Source organism: Propithecus coquereli, unplaced genomic scaffold (assembly GCF_000956105.1).
Source record: "Propithecus coquereli isolate 6110/MARCELLA unplaced genomic scaffold, Pcoq_1.0 Scaffold68, whole genome shotgun sequence".
NCBI lineage: Eukaryota > Metazoa > Chordata > Mammalia > Primates > Indriidae > Propithecus > Propithecus coquereli.
Genome location: NW_012152840.1, coordinates 8249775 through 8262083, shown reverse-complemented (window position 1 = coordinate 8262083; position 12309 = coordinate 8249775). Strand labels below are relative to the sequence as shown.

Below are 12309 nucleotides of genomic sequence, written 5' to 3'. Positions count from 1 at the left end.
CAAGTGTTTAGTTCTCATCTTCCTGGTGCCAGATACCAAGCCTACCAGCAGCCCGCCCACGTCGGAGCCCTGTGCCCTGTTCCCCTTCCTGTGGGAGAAGGGCCTTCTCTGGTGGCATCCCCCACCCCTGTCCTACTTAGATTTCTCACCCCGCAGATCCCTCACTCTGGATTGGACCTGAGTGTATGTATTCTTTAATGTCACCATCCTAGACCTCCCCTGACTCTCTCTAGTTACCAACCCGTTTCCCTACTCACTTTCACAGAACAAGACTGAATTAATAAACAAGTTCACTTTAAAATCTGACTGTCTTAATCTGAACTCTTTGTTTTGAGGGAGCCAGGATGGCTCTAGAAAAGCGTGAACAAACACAGTCGTTTCGGGATCTGACAGCCCTGGAGCCCGAAGCTTACTTCTGTGGCTTTGGGCAGGGCCAGGCAGGGCCAGATTTCCTCATCTTTTGACGCAAATGTCTAAATTCCCTGGTTGTTGTAATATTAAACAAGGGAACACGTAAGGTACAGGACACACAGCAAAAGATCGAGGATCCATTCCTCTCTTAGCCATTTCCAGGGATGCCAGAGGAAAGTCCTTTCTTAGTTCAGAGTTTTACACTTTGGAATTTTAGACGATGTAGGTAAGGCCTGAGAGAGGATAACATTGGTAAAGTCAGTTGCTGTTGGCTCCCTGCCCACAGCAAGTGCTGACCATTGATTCCTCTAAGGGAGGATCTAAGGCCATTGTGCAAGGTCATGGTGTGGGCCAAGAGCTTCTTGTGCCAAAAGTAAAGAGGTCACCTTTCAAGGATGCCCTTTCTAATGGTGACAGGCACTCAGGTGCTTTCTGATGATTGTAAAGGGAGACTTTAAGACTCTTGATCTGCTGAGGCTCCGAGTGGACAGCTGTGTGCCTCTCCTGAGCAGGAACACGAGGCCTCAGTGATCATAGCGAAATGGACAGAGAGGCTCTCGGGCAGTTAAAGCTTCATTTTTCACAGCTGTCGGAATGATCATGTCATGTTTTCTGCCTTTTGGAAAACTTTGGAGGTAAGCTCTCTCAGTCAATGGCCACTGTTACATTTCCCTGGTATTCGGATTCTCAAACATGTTAAGAGAAGGAAGAAAGAGAGTTCTGGCAGTAGCTGAGCTGAAGTTGCACCACAGGAACCTGCATGCAAGGCCGAGGGGCTGTGCCCTTTAGACTTTGTGCTCCTGGTCTAAGGAGAACATTAAACAGAATGAATGTGTTGCCTTTCCTACCTTCGTGTCTTTTAATGTTAGAGCTGAGCGTTCAAGGCCTTCCTCAGAGACTCATTCAGATGCTTGGTTTGTGTAACCAGGGTGTTTATTTTTCCTAGGTGAAAATATTGAGACAGGTAACCTTTCTCATTGCTTTGTTTAACAACCAGAAGGAAGGCATGGTAGCAGTCCAATAAAATTAGAAATCATGGAGCCATAAAATAAGTTGTTTCCATCTAGAAATAGGGCAGTTGCATCAGAGATGATAACAACTCTAGACATTGACACAACCGCAGTGATTGAGCACCCATTGTCTACTAGATCTTGCAATGCTGTGGAGAGTATAAAGATGATTAAGCCACTCTCCTTAGCCTCAAGCAACTCAGCATGGCACATGGGACATAACCTGAAAGCTGCTAATTAGAATAGACCAACTGTGATAAGGACTGTCTATACTCTGGATGGGGAGGCATGGGAGATTTTGTAGGAACAGAGGTGTTCAGGCATTTGCCTGGGATATGTCAAGTCACTCTAAACTTCTCTTTCACATATAAAATTACAGCTGGGCTTAGTAGCAAAGAAGTCCCAGGTCTTCACAAACTTAGTTGACCAAATCCACATTTCTCGGACTAAATGTTGAACCCACGGTCTGAAAGGTGGACCACGACCAGAGCCTCTCTGTGTACATACTGCCCACCTTAACAGTTCGTTTTTGAAGGTGAACTAGAGTCACCTATGTCCTTTCACTCTTGTCCTCTGTATTGTCTCTGTCTTCCTTTTCTCTCAAATGCTGTTCTTAGTCTTCTCTTAACTTTTCCAACCCCAAAGTGAGGTTTACTGACAGGAAGAAAAAGAGAGAAAGGAGGAGGTGATGTTTGGAGGATAAATAGATGGCAGTTTGAGCACCTTTAATGTTCCAGGCCTCCAGCTAGGCACTCAGCATTAACTCTTACAAAGACCTGGGGAGAGTATACAGTTATCCCTTTGTGTAGATAAGGAAAGAGTCAGAGGACAGTTCATTGTACAAAACAAAAGGTTCATTAAGACTAGTTTTTTCTTTTTTTTAAATCATTTGCTCTCTAAGTTACAGCACAGACTAGCACTTCTCAAATGCTAAGGTGCATGGAAACACCTGGGATCCTGTCAAGTACAGGTTCTCATTCAGCAGGTCTGGCACTGGCGGGCCGGGGAGGCTGCATTTCTCTCACATTCCAGGCGATTCAGATGCTACTGACCCAGGGACCAAATGAATACCATGCGCCTAGCCCATATATATGGTAGGCTTTTTTTTTTTTCTTCTTTTTTTAAAGCAACGAAAGATAAAAAAGATTTAGAGCAAGGAAATTTGAAGATTTCCTGCTGCAATCAACTGATCACAAAAATGAGACCAATACCTTTTATTTCCCCCACTCAACCCCTTAGGTGAGGGGGTATATCCTTGGTGACAGATCAAGATCTAATCATTTTTACAGATATTTATACAGTATGATTTGAGATGTTGAAGAAGGGAAGCATGAAGAACACACGGGCATTAGGACTTTTTATATCTCTCATTTTAAATAAGGACTGTTCTAGATATTATCCTTATTACTGGTCTCAAAGGAAGCTACCTAGAGAAGGTCATTGCTATTTGTCATTTTGATGAGTTTATACTTCCATGGATAAATTTGGATCTGGATCACAGCTTGCAGTACGAGAGAAGTAATGGTATTAATATTAATTGCCTTTGGAGGCTAAGTCCATCTACCCCCACAGTGTGCCCCTACTCAGACCTTTTGGGGAAGCTCTTCTAGAACCACCTTGAGGAATTTAGGCAATATTGAATTAGAATCAACAGACCTTATCTTAAAAACCATTTATTGTGATAGATTTTTACCCATTGGGAATGGACCTAATTTTTCCCTTTAGAAACAGGAATCAGAGCCAAGTCCTAGGGCCAAGGTGAGTGACAGGACCATTCAGTAGTATTTATGATCAGAAGGAGAGTTTGTGAAGTGCAGGGACTCCTTTCCTGAGTTACTTAGAAACCTGACTCTGAATGCAGTTCTTAAATACGAGTTCCCAAAGAGTTTTGACCAACAATTGGATTATTGGGGCATTGATGCCTAAGATGACAGCAGCCCTTTGTTGGAGAAATTTCTAGTTTGTAGCAAAATCTAATTTTTCACTGAAATTTGTGGTTATGGATGTGTTAATAAAAGGCAGAATCGAGAGATTTGCTCCTTACCTTTTCTCCCTGTTCCCTTTGTTTCTGTTAAAAATCAAACCAGATGACAAGCGCCACCAGCGAACCCCAGATCTCAGATCTGTTATTCCAGTGGCTACAACAGGAGATCAGAGTGGGGGGACAGGCAATGTGGGAGCCGTAGCTTTGCTGTGCCTGCTTTTGGAGGACTGTGGGTTTATTCCGTGAGCAGTAGAGAGCCACCCAAGGGCACGGTGGGATCAGATCCACCGTGGGGGGTTGGCTAGGCAGTGGTGCTGAAAGTGGGTTGAGCTGTGGAGACACAGAAGCTGCTGGCAGGCTGAGGGCTTTCACAGTAAGAACCTGAACGGTGGCTTTGGGAGTGAAGTAGATGGTGTGGGGTCAGACATATTCCAGCCACAGCAATGCTCAGACTTGGGACAAGGAAGGGTTGACCAGGACTTGAGGCCAGGTGCGGGGCGAGGCCACCAACCAAGCCCAGGAGCACAGAGGAAGAGCAAAGTTATGAGGAGGCTGCTGGCCTGCTGGCCGGGACAGGGTCTGACTGTGCAGAGGTGTTGGGACCCTAGCGTGTAGAGCCTGCCTTCACTTGGTGTGCGTACGCGGCTCTTCAGAGTCTGGAAGGGCACGCCTGTGGTGAAATCAGATTGCTTTGTTTGCTGGCTCTGAAAGTAAAGGACATTTGTGTCACTAGGGCAATTCTTGGTCAAGGTAGTGACCTTTGGTCTGTGCTATCCTCAGGGGCACCCAGCTGTGGCAGCTTGCCTGCAATCCAAGTCCAGAGAGCTGGCCTGTCCCTGTCCCCTGGCTTCCCATAGCAGCTTATTCCTTGCCTTTGACCTCTGTGGTGTGTGTGTGTGTGCGCGCGCGTGCGTGTGTGTGTTTTTCAGGCTTAAGGGTGAAGCCTTGGGGTGCTGGCTGATGAAATGTTTAAATGCCACCATTAGTCATTATTTTTCTTTTCTTACACAAGTGTACCTCTGGCTCCAAGTGTGGATGGTAGCTTTATCTCAGCGATGCTGCTGTGTTAAAATATGTACTTAAGAACACACTGGTAGGTGGCACAGCATTGCAACACACCGAGCAGGTTGTGGAACACTGGCCTACCAAAGCTTTCCAGAATGATGGAAGTAGGGAGAGGTGGGATCTGGCGACTTGGGTTCTGAGCTTCAGATGTTGATAGCAGAGCCAACTGGTGTGCGCGCGTGTGTGTGTGTGCGCGTGTGCGCTGAGTGCCTTATTTGCATTATTTTATTCATTTCTTACAACCACCTTGCAAGTAGGTACACTTTACAGATGAGACAACTTAGGCAGGTTGGGGCTACGTAGCTTGCTCATGGGGATAGTAAGGAGCGTGGCTGGTGCTGGAACCCAGATTTTTCTGCTCCGAAGTCCGTGCTCTAGACTGGTGTGTCTCAAACTTTCAAGTGCCCATGAGTGGCCTGGGCTCTTGTTAAAAATGCAGATGGTGATGCAGTAGGGCTGGAGTAGGGCTCCCGGGTCTTGCTGCTGGTACGTGGGTTCCACTGAGTCACAAGTGTCTACACCATCTGGCATATGGCTTACTTTCTTGGACTCTCATTTCCCGTATTTCCAAACCAAGGAAATCAATTATCGTCTGTGCTTTCTTTCCTTAGAACTGCAATGAGAACTGAGACAATCAATGTGAAATCTGTGTCGGTCAAAGCACAAATATTGCCAGTGGCCTTTCTTGTCCTGTCTCCCTCCTCCCTCCCTCCGACCCCCACACCTTCTCCTCCTCTTCTTTCAGTTCCTTCACTCGGCTTCCGCTCTGACCCACATCACCTCTATCCCCAGGTGGCCGACAGTCACCTGTGTAGCCCTGGCCGCTTGTCTGTTTGTGACTGTGTTGATGGATGGCTTGCCACAGGGAGTGGCGGCTCCCCATTTAACTTGATGGTGTTGGTGGGCTTAGACTGGGGGCCTTTGGGGTCCATGGCCCCTGTGGGCTTAAGGAGGAAACAGGTCCCTTCTGAAGGTGCCCTCTTCCAGGGGAGGTGAAGAAAGGTGTCCTCTCTCTGATCATGTCTATTAAATGCCTTTGATCTAGCAGTTTTAAGTACTTGTAAAAGAGGAATTATATTCCATGGAGCAGATGAAGTATTTCAACCAAGACTCAGACAGGACCAAGCAAGCAGGGGCTGATGCAGTTAGCTTGGCCTCCCCACATCTGTCCTCGGCGACTCAGTTGTTTGAAGAGTGAATCAGCAGCCACTGGGCCGTAGGCTCTATTTAAGGAGGCATAGTGTGTGTAGTATGTTTTTAAAAGATCACAATTAAAATGATGAAGATTAGTTATTCGGATGATTCACTCTGGGAAAGTCTCTTGTCCTTCTAGGGTGCAGGCGGAGGCCTTGCTGTCAGGTGTCTGGGAGAAAGGACCCTCCCTTCAGGCAGGCTGAGGCCAGGGCTGTGCCCCTCTGTGTGTTGGGATGCAGACAATGCCTGCCCAACCTCCAGCAGGACAGGAGGCCACTTGGGTTTGAGGCACTTATCTATCCCAGTGACTGGCGATGTGGGAGCTTATGCTCCGGGTCTGTCTTGGGGGGGCTCATACAAAATTCCGCTGTAGTGTAGTTCAGTGGTCAGATCTTGGTCTTCAGAGTCAGGTAGCCTTAGAGGTAAGTGTCCAGCTGTAGAATTTCTTAGCTGTGTAACTTTAAGTGACTTAATCTCCTTGAGCCTCAGTTTCCTCATCTATAAAATGGGGAAGAGAACAGTACTTATGTACAGGGTTGTTAAAAGAATGAAAATGAATTAACATGTGTACAGGGCTTAGGCCTAGGCCTGGCTCCTGTGTACTCAGCACATGTGAGCTTCTATAATTAGCTCATTTCCCTTCTTGCCCCAAGGACCCTCTTGGTAACTACCCTCTTGGTAACTACCCTACAGATAGTTTAGGATTATATAAAATGTGTGCATGTTCCTCTCAGGAGATGCTATGGTCGAATGGGAGAATTTCGAGCTAGACACCACCTGGGTTTAAGTCCTAGGTCTACCCACCTATAGCAGATTTCTCTTAGCCTCAGTTTCCCCATCTTTAAGATGCGGAGTAGGTAATGAAAATCGCCTGAAAGCGTTTATGTGAGGATTAAATGGTGCGATATAAAGTGCTTCGTGCAGTTTCTGGCTCGTCGTAGGCACTCAGTCAGTGGAAGTTATTACTTGGCTGATAAAATGCCTACAGCTTGGGTATTAGGTAAATTGCTGTCATTGATGGGGAACTTTCCTATTGGGGTTGGTGCTTCGGTACCAAAAGCCTCATCCCAGAGGACGGTGGGCTTGAAGATGAGCAAGCCCTGGCTTCCCCAGGTCCTGCTGTCATTGTTTTCCTTTCCTTTCCTGGAGCACCTGCCATGGGGGCCTGTGGGGGATCTAGGTTCCCTGGGGGAGCTGTGGGGAGCAGGAGATGGAACCTTCCTGCTAATAATGGTCATAAATGCCGGCCTCCGCCTGGGTAGGAACCCCACTTCCGGTTTGTGTCTTTGGATTTAGCATCCTGTGGTGGTGGTTTAGTTGGAAGAGGCGACTGGTGCTGTGTCCTGGGGAATGTGAGCTGGGGGTGAGAAGACCTGGTGGCTGATGTCTTGGTGCTGAGACCTGCAGCCTGGGATGGGGAGCGCCCTCTGCTGCATGCTTGTGGCATCTGTTCCTGTGAGTGACCTGCTCTGTATTATGCATTCTGGCTAGTTTTCTACCTCTGGGAGAGTTCTTACAGGAAATAGCGATGCCATGGTATTCTTCTAAAGCGCAGCTCACTGTGCTTCCCTCTGCCTCTTCCCTGGGCTCTCTATGGCCTACAGAAGCTCAGATACCTCAGGCTGGCCCCTGAGCCTTTCACCCTCCTACCTGAGCTTCCTTTTCTTCCATCACCCCCCACTCGATGGTCCCTGGGGGACACCCCCGACCCCCCAGTCTCACAGGGCTGCTCAGTCTCTGATCCCATCCTGCCCTCCCCAGCTCCTTCCCCTGCATTCCTAGTCTGACGTCATCTCTGCCTCCTTGGCTGTGGCGCCGTGTTATGCAGGAAGATCTGAGAACAAGGGCTTAGGGATCTGACAGTCCTGGTTTGAATTCTGGCCCCAACACGTTCTCCTTTCGTGACCTTGGATCAGTGACTGAACCTCCTCAGTCTCCTCCTCTGTACGGTAGAGAAGCCTGCCCTGCTGGGTTGTAAACAAGGTGAAATGGCGATGCCTAATGTATGCAGTGGTGCTCAGTAAGTGTTAGTTAATATAACAATTATGCCTCAATTTCTCACTGATAGCCAACCCCCTCATCCTTCGAGTATCAACTAAATAACTTAATTGAACCAGTTTTAAGTAGTGTAAGATGATTCCAGGTCTTCAGACAGCTCAGACGGCCATGAAGACACGGGGGTCAGAGGCCAGAGGTGCTGGGTTGCAGGAGATAAGCACAGCCTCACTTTCTCTTTTAAGACCCTGGTGGCAGCCTCTTGAGGCCCTGGAAGATTTTCTCATTGCAGACTTTGAAGAGGACCACACAGCTACTGCCCGGGAAATGGGAGTGTGAGAAGGACTCAAGGATTGAAGTGATGTCGCGTGACAGGCTGTTTCCAGCCCCCTGTGTGCCGGCTGGGCAGGGCCGGAGCGACTGCTGACTCATCAGCTGCGGTGACTGGGAGCTGCCTCGGAGACCTTCCTAGCACTCAGGCCACGTGTATCAGACCGTGTGCCAGTCGCCATGGAGATGTAATCCTTCCTGCCTTTCTCTGCCTCTGCTGCCCCAGAGGCTGGGGTGACGCCCAGAGGAAGAAGCCTATGACCAGGAATCCCAGCAAGAACTTGCAGGGACCTTCTGCTCTGTCCTTGCTGCACCTTGATCATTTCTAATCGGCCCATTCCCTTGACCAGGTACATCTGATTACCTCCTTCCAAGGGCAGGTTGAATGCCTCCCAGCAAACTGAATACAACCTCACTGGATCCCCACTCTACCCCCTGCCCTTCAGCTCTGTGGCTGAGATTAATTTCTGGACTTAATGCTTCTCAAGGTCCTTTTGACTTGGGGGCTACCTCGACTATAGGATCATTTTCTAGCTCAAGCAGCCTGGCAGAAAAGCTATCCATGGGCTGGACCAGCCCAGCGCTGTGTGTGTATTAATAGAATCTTCCCAAGAAAAGAATTGGTGAAACATTAGACTGGCTCAGTGAAGTGAGAAATAATGCCAGTCCTGGAAGACCTGCTCACCTGCCACTTCCTGTCCCATAGCCCTTTCCTTTTTCTTGTCCCTTCATTCATTCTCATCATCACCATCCTTTCCAACCAGGTTAAAAGACCTGGCTCTGGAGTTCTGTTTGGGTTCGAATTGCAGCCTCTCCCCTTTAGTCTTCCTCAGACTGCACAGTGTGCTGCTGCATACAGTAGGTGCTCATTATGCTTGAGCTAAAGTCATGGACTATAGGAAATTGATCCTGGAGCCAACCGGGAGGTGAGGCAGAGAACAGTGCATGGATATATTCCTGACGTCTGGATTTCTTGGATGAAAACAGCGTTGTGTGTGTGCGTTTGCTCATGAAAATGGATGTGTAGCCTTCCTGTTTTGCAGCAGTGCCTGGGAGTCTGTTCATTAAAAAGTAAAAGGAGCTAGATGCATTTAAAGAAGGCAGCGTAGCCATACTTGCAGCTGGAGCGTTTAAGCCCCTTTCACAACAGTTATCAAAGTGTAGCATTTGTGTGTGGGGTGCCTTAACTGGCCTTCTCTCTCAGAGCCAGCACTGGGCTGCTTCTGGGGGTAGAGTTGCCCCGCCAGCAGATGGCCTACACCAGCTGAACTTCGCCGTGAAAGCCGCCTGTGTTGGAGAACTGAAAGTCTGTGTCCCCAAGTGCTGGTCTCTCTGAAGTCTCAGCTTTTGTGATCCTTACAGAACCTCAACCATGCACTCATTTCTCTGGACTGTAGTTCTGCTTTTAAGAATGAGTCATAATTATTCTGATAGGTTCAATGCATAGATTTAGAAGGATTCAGCTACTTGCCAAGAAACCCTTGCCCCTGTGGAGGGCTTTACATTTTAATAGCATAATCTCCTGTCATTTATTTCAGATGCTCTTTACAAGACTCTTACAAAGCAGGTACAGAGTTCCACTCTACAGATGAGCACACCGGTGCTCAGATCAGGCATCCTCTCCAGGGTCACATAACTAGAGAGAGGCAGAGCCAGGACATGAGTCTGATACTGACAGAGGAGGATGACAACCATTCGCACAATGCCTTCTCATTTCTGGCTCCCAAGCCCAGAACCCTCCCCAGAAAACCATTTCCCTGAAAAGGGAAGATTTGCATTTTTGGATCTGAAATCCACACACCCAGGCCCTGACAGATTTGTGGCACGTGCTGTATTATAGCCGCCTAAGTCTGTAGCTGGGGAAATGTGGGCATGTCGTCTAGAGCATTTATCTATGAAACAAGTACAATGAGTGTCAGGAAATTGCCAGGCATTTGCCAGACATCTGCCATTTTAATGTGGAGGGTAGCAAACAGCTTTGTGTGTAGGCCTCATTCATCCCTGTGCCCACACCTCCCTGCTCTGGGCAAATCCACCTCTTTCAGCTTCAGTCTCCTGTTTCCAACCGTCTGCTGGTTGGTCTCCATTCATCTGGACAGACATTTATTTCAGCACCATCGACGTGGCTGGCACGGTCCTGGGATATCTGGCCAGGCCCATGGCACCTGAGACTCAGCCAAACCAAACAGTCTTCTCCCAATTTCCCTATCTGTTAGTGGGACTCCCAGGTGGAGGTTAGCTGGGCTGAAAGTGTCAGACTTCCCTTGGATCCCGTGCCCTGCCTCTTTCATCACTCTCCAGCTGTCAAGCAGAATGGGTACTGCCCCCGGCAGTTGGCCTCCACCATCCCTTCCTTTCATTTTTCTCGTATCACCACCTGAGTCTAGACTACTTTTGGTCACCAGCTCTCTGAACATCTGGTCCAGGCCTCCCACCATCTCTCCTTTCACAACCTGGGCTGAGGATCTTCTGAAAATGTCCCTGCCCGGCTCAAAAAGAGGGTATGTACTTGCTATCTGAACACCATGCCATTTGGCTTGGAGCTCTTTGATAGCGTAAAATAAATAGTGTGTGTCTGCTGCTTCCTTTCCCACTCTAGGGTCCGCTCAGTGAGGGCAGGGGCTGTCTTCTTCTTCTTCTGTCCTATCCAGGTCTTTGCACAGCGTCAAGCCTTCTTGAGTATGTGCACAGGTAAAGTGGGGATTGCAGGGAAGCCTCTCTCCTCTCAGCACGGATCCGTTCTCCCACAGGAGGCAGTGGTTGGTGGTTTGGATGTGCTGGCAAGAAGAGAGGAAGCTGCCTTATCTTCCCAGGAAGGGGCAGGTAGCAATGAATTTTAGAAAGTGCTTTGGTGTTTTAGGTGCTTTTTTTTTTTTTTTTAAGCCAAATGCTTAAACTGGGCAGTTAATTTTATAAATCTCACTCTTTTGGGCCAATTTATGAAGTCAACAAATGTTCATTGTGCAGATAAGTTGTTTTGGGGGAGGATCTGGGCACCAAACTATCTCACATGCCAGATTTATTTATGTTTGGTGAAGAGAAAATGTAGCACTCACAAAATTGAGCTTAACCATGTTTTCGAATAATTTTAGCCTTCCCATGTTGCTGCTCACAAAGGTGATTGATCCATACCTTAATGGAAAATGTCTGGGGAAATATGCCAGTTTAATATATACAAATGAGCACAAAGACATGCAGTTTAGTTGCATGTGGTCTTTGTAAGAAGGATAAACCTTCATGTGAGTTTGGATGACAACAAATACAGTCGATATCAAAGATTTTCAATAGGGTAAACTGCTGAACCAGCTAGAGCAAGGAGTGTGGGGAACCTTTTCTTATTGAAATCCTTCAGTTTAAACAATCCTGTGGATTAGATATCACTTGAATGCTTCGTCTAATCCCTGGACTTGCCCTCCAGACAGGATGGACAAAGGCTAGTCGGTTGAGTTGTTTACTCTTAAGCAGGGATGGGGCTGTCTGTACTCTGACCCTGTGTTGGACAACTCAAGTCAGGGAGGGTTGTCTTTTTTTTTTTAATTGTATATATTTAAGGTGTACAACATGAAATTTTTATATACATAGTGGAATGGTTACTGTAGTCAAGCAAATTAACATATCCATCAACTCACAGTTCCTTTTTTTTTGGATGGCAAAAGCTTCTGAAATCTCTCTTAGCAAAAATCCCCAATACGACATTATGGAAATCCTCATTGTACTTAGATCTCTAGACTTGGTCATCCTATAAATCTGCAACTTTGTATCCTTTGACCTACATCTCTCCATTTCCTCTTCTACCCTCCCCCCACACCCTGGTTATTTTCTATGTATTCAACTTTTTTTTAATATTCCACATTTAAATAAGATCATGCAGTATTTGTGTTTTTGTGTCTGGTTTATTTCACTTAGCATACTAATCTCCAGGTTCATCCATGATGTATGGTAAATGGCAGGATCTTTCATATACACACACATACATATCTATACACACACATATATGCGCACACACACACATACACAACATTTTCTTTACATCAGGGAGGGTCTTCTTAACTGAGAGTGAAGCAGCTCACGGTGGCCCATCACCTGAGAGAAACAAAACCAATCCCAAACCTGAAACATACAGTTCAAATGTGCAGATCGAACTTTCTGGTTGAATTTTTCCGACCCTCTGAGGGTTAAGAAGGATTTCTCTGGGAAAAGTGATAGGACTAGTCTACAAGAAGTCAAAGCCTCTGTTTTTGTGTGATTGAGGGACAGTGCCACGATGCTGGGATAGCAGTTTCCCCCGCTCTGGTTCTGGCTTTCCCATCCCTGTTTAGG

General features: G+C 47.2%; 1 protein-coding gene across 9 annotated transcripts in view; it reads left to right on the top strand.

Annotated features, from left to right (window-relative positions):
- The window catches only part of MTSS1 (metastasis suppressor 1), a 155645-nt gene that overhangs the window by 82180 nt on the left and 61156 nt on the right, over window positions 1-12309 (top strand). The window contains exon 1 of one of the 9 annotated variants that reach the window (XM_012660836.1): window positions 977-1046. The exons of 6 other annotated variants lie outside the window; for them this stretch is intronic. The gene's annotated coding sequence lies outside the window, so the exon portion shown is untranslated. Of the gene's footprint in view, window positions 1-976; window positions 1047-8321; window positions 8340-10315; window positions 10491-12309 lie in introns of those variants that run through there. 2 more of the 9 variants (XM_012660837.1, XM_012660835.1) reach the window with 2 other exon arrangements.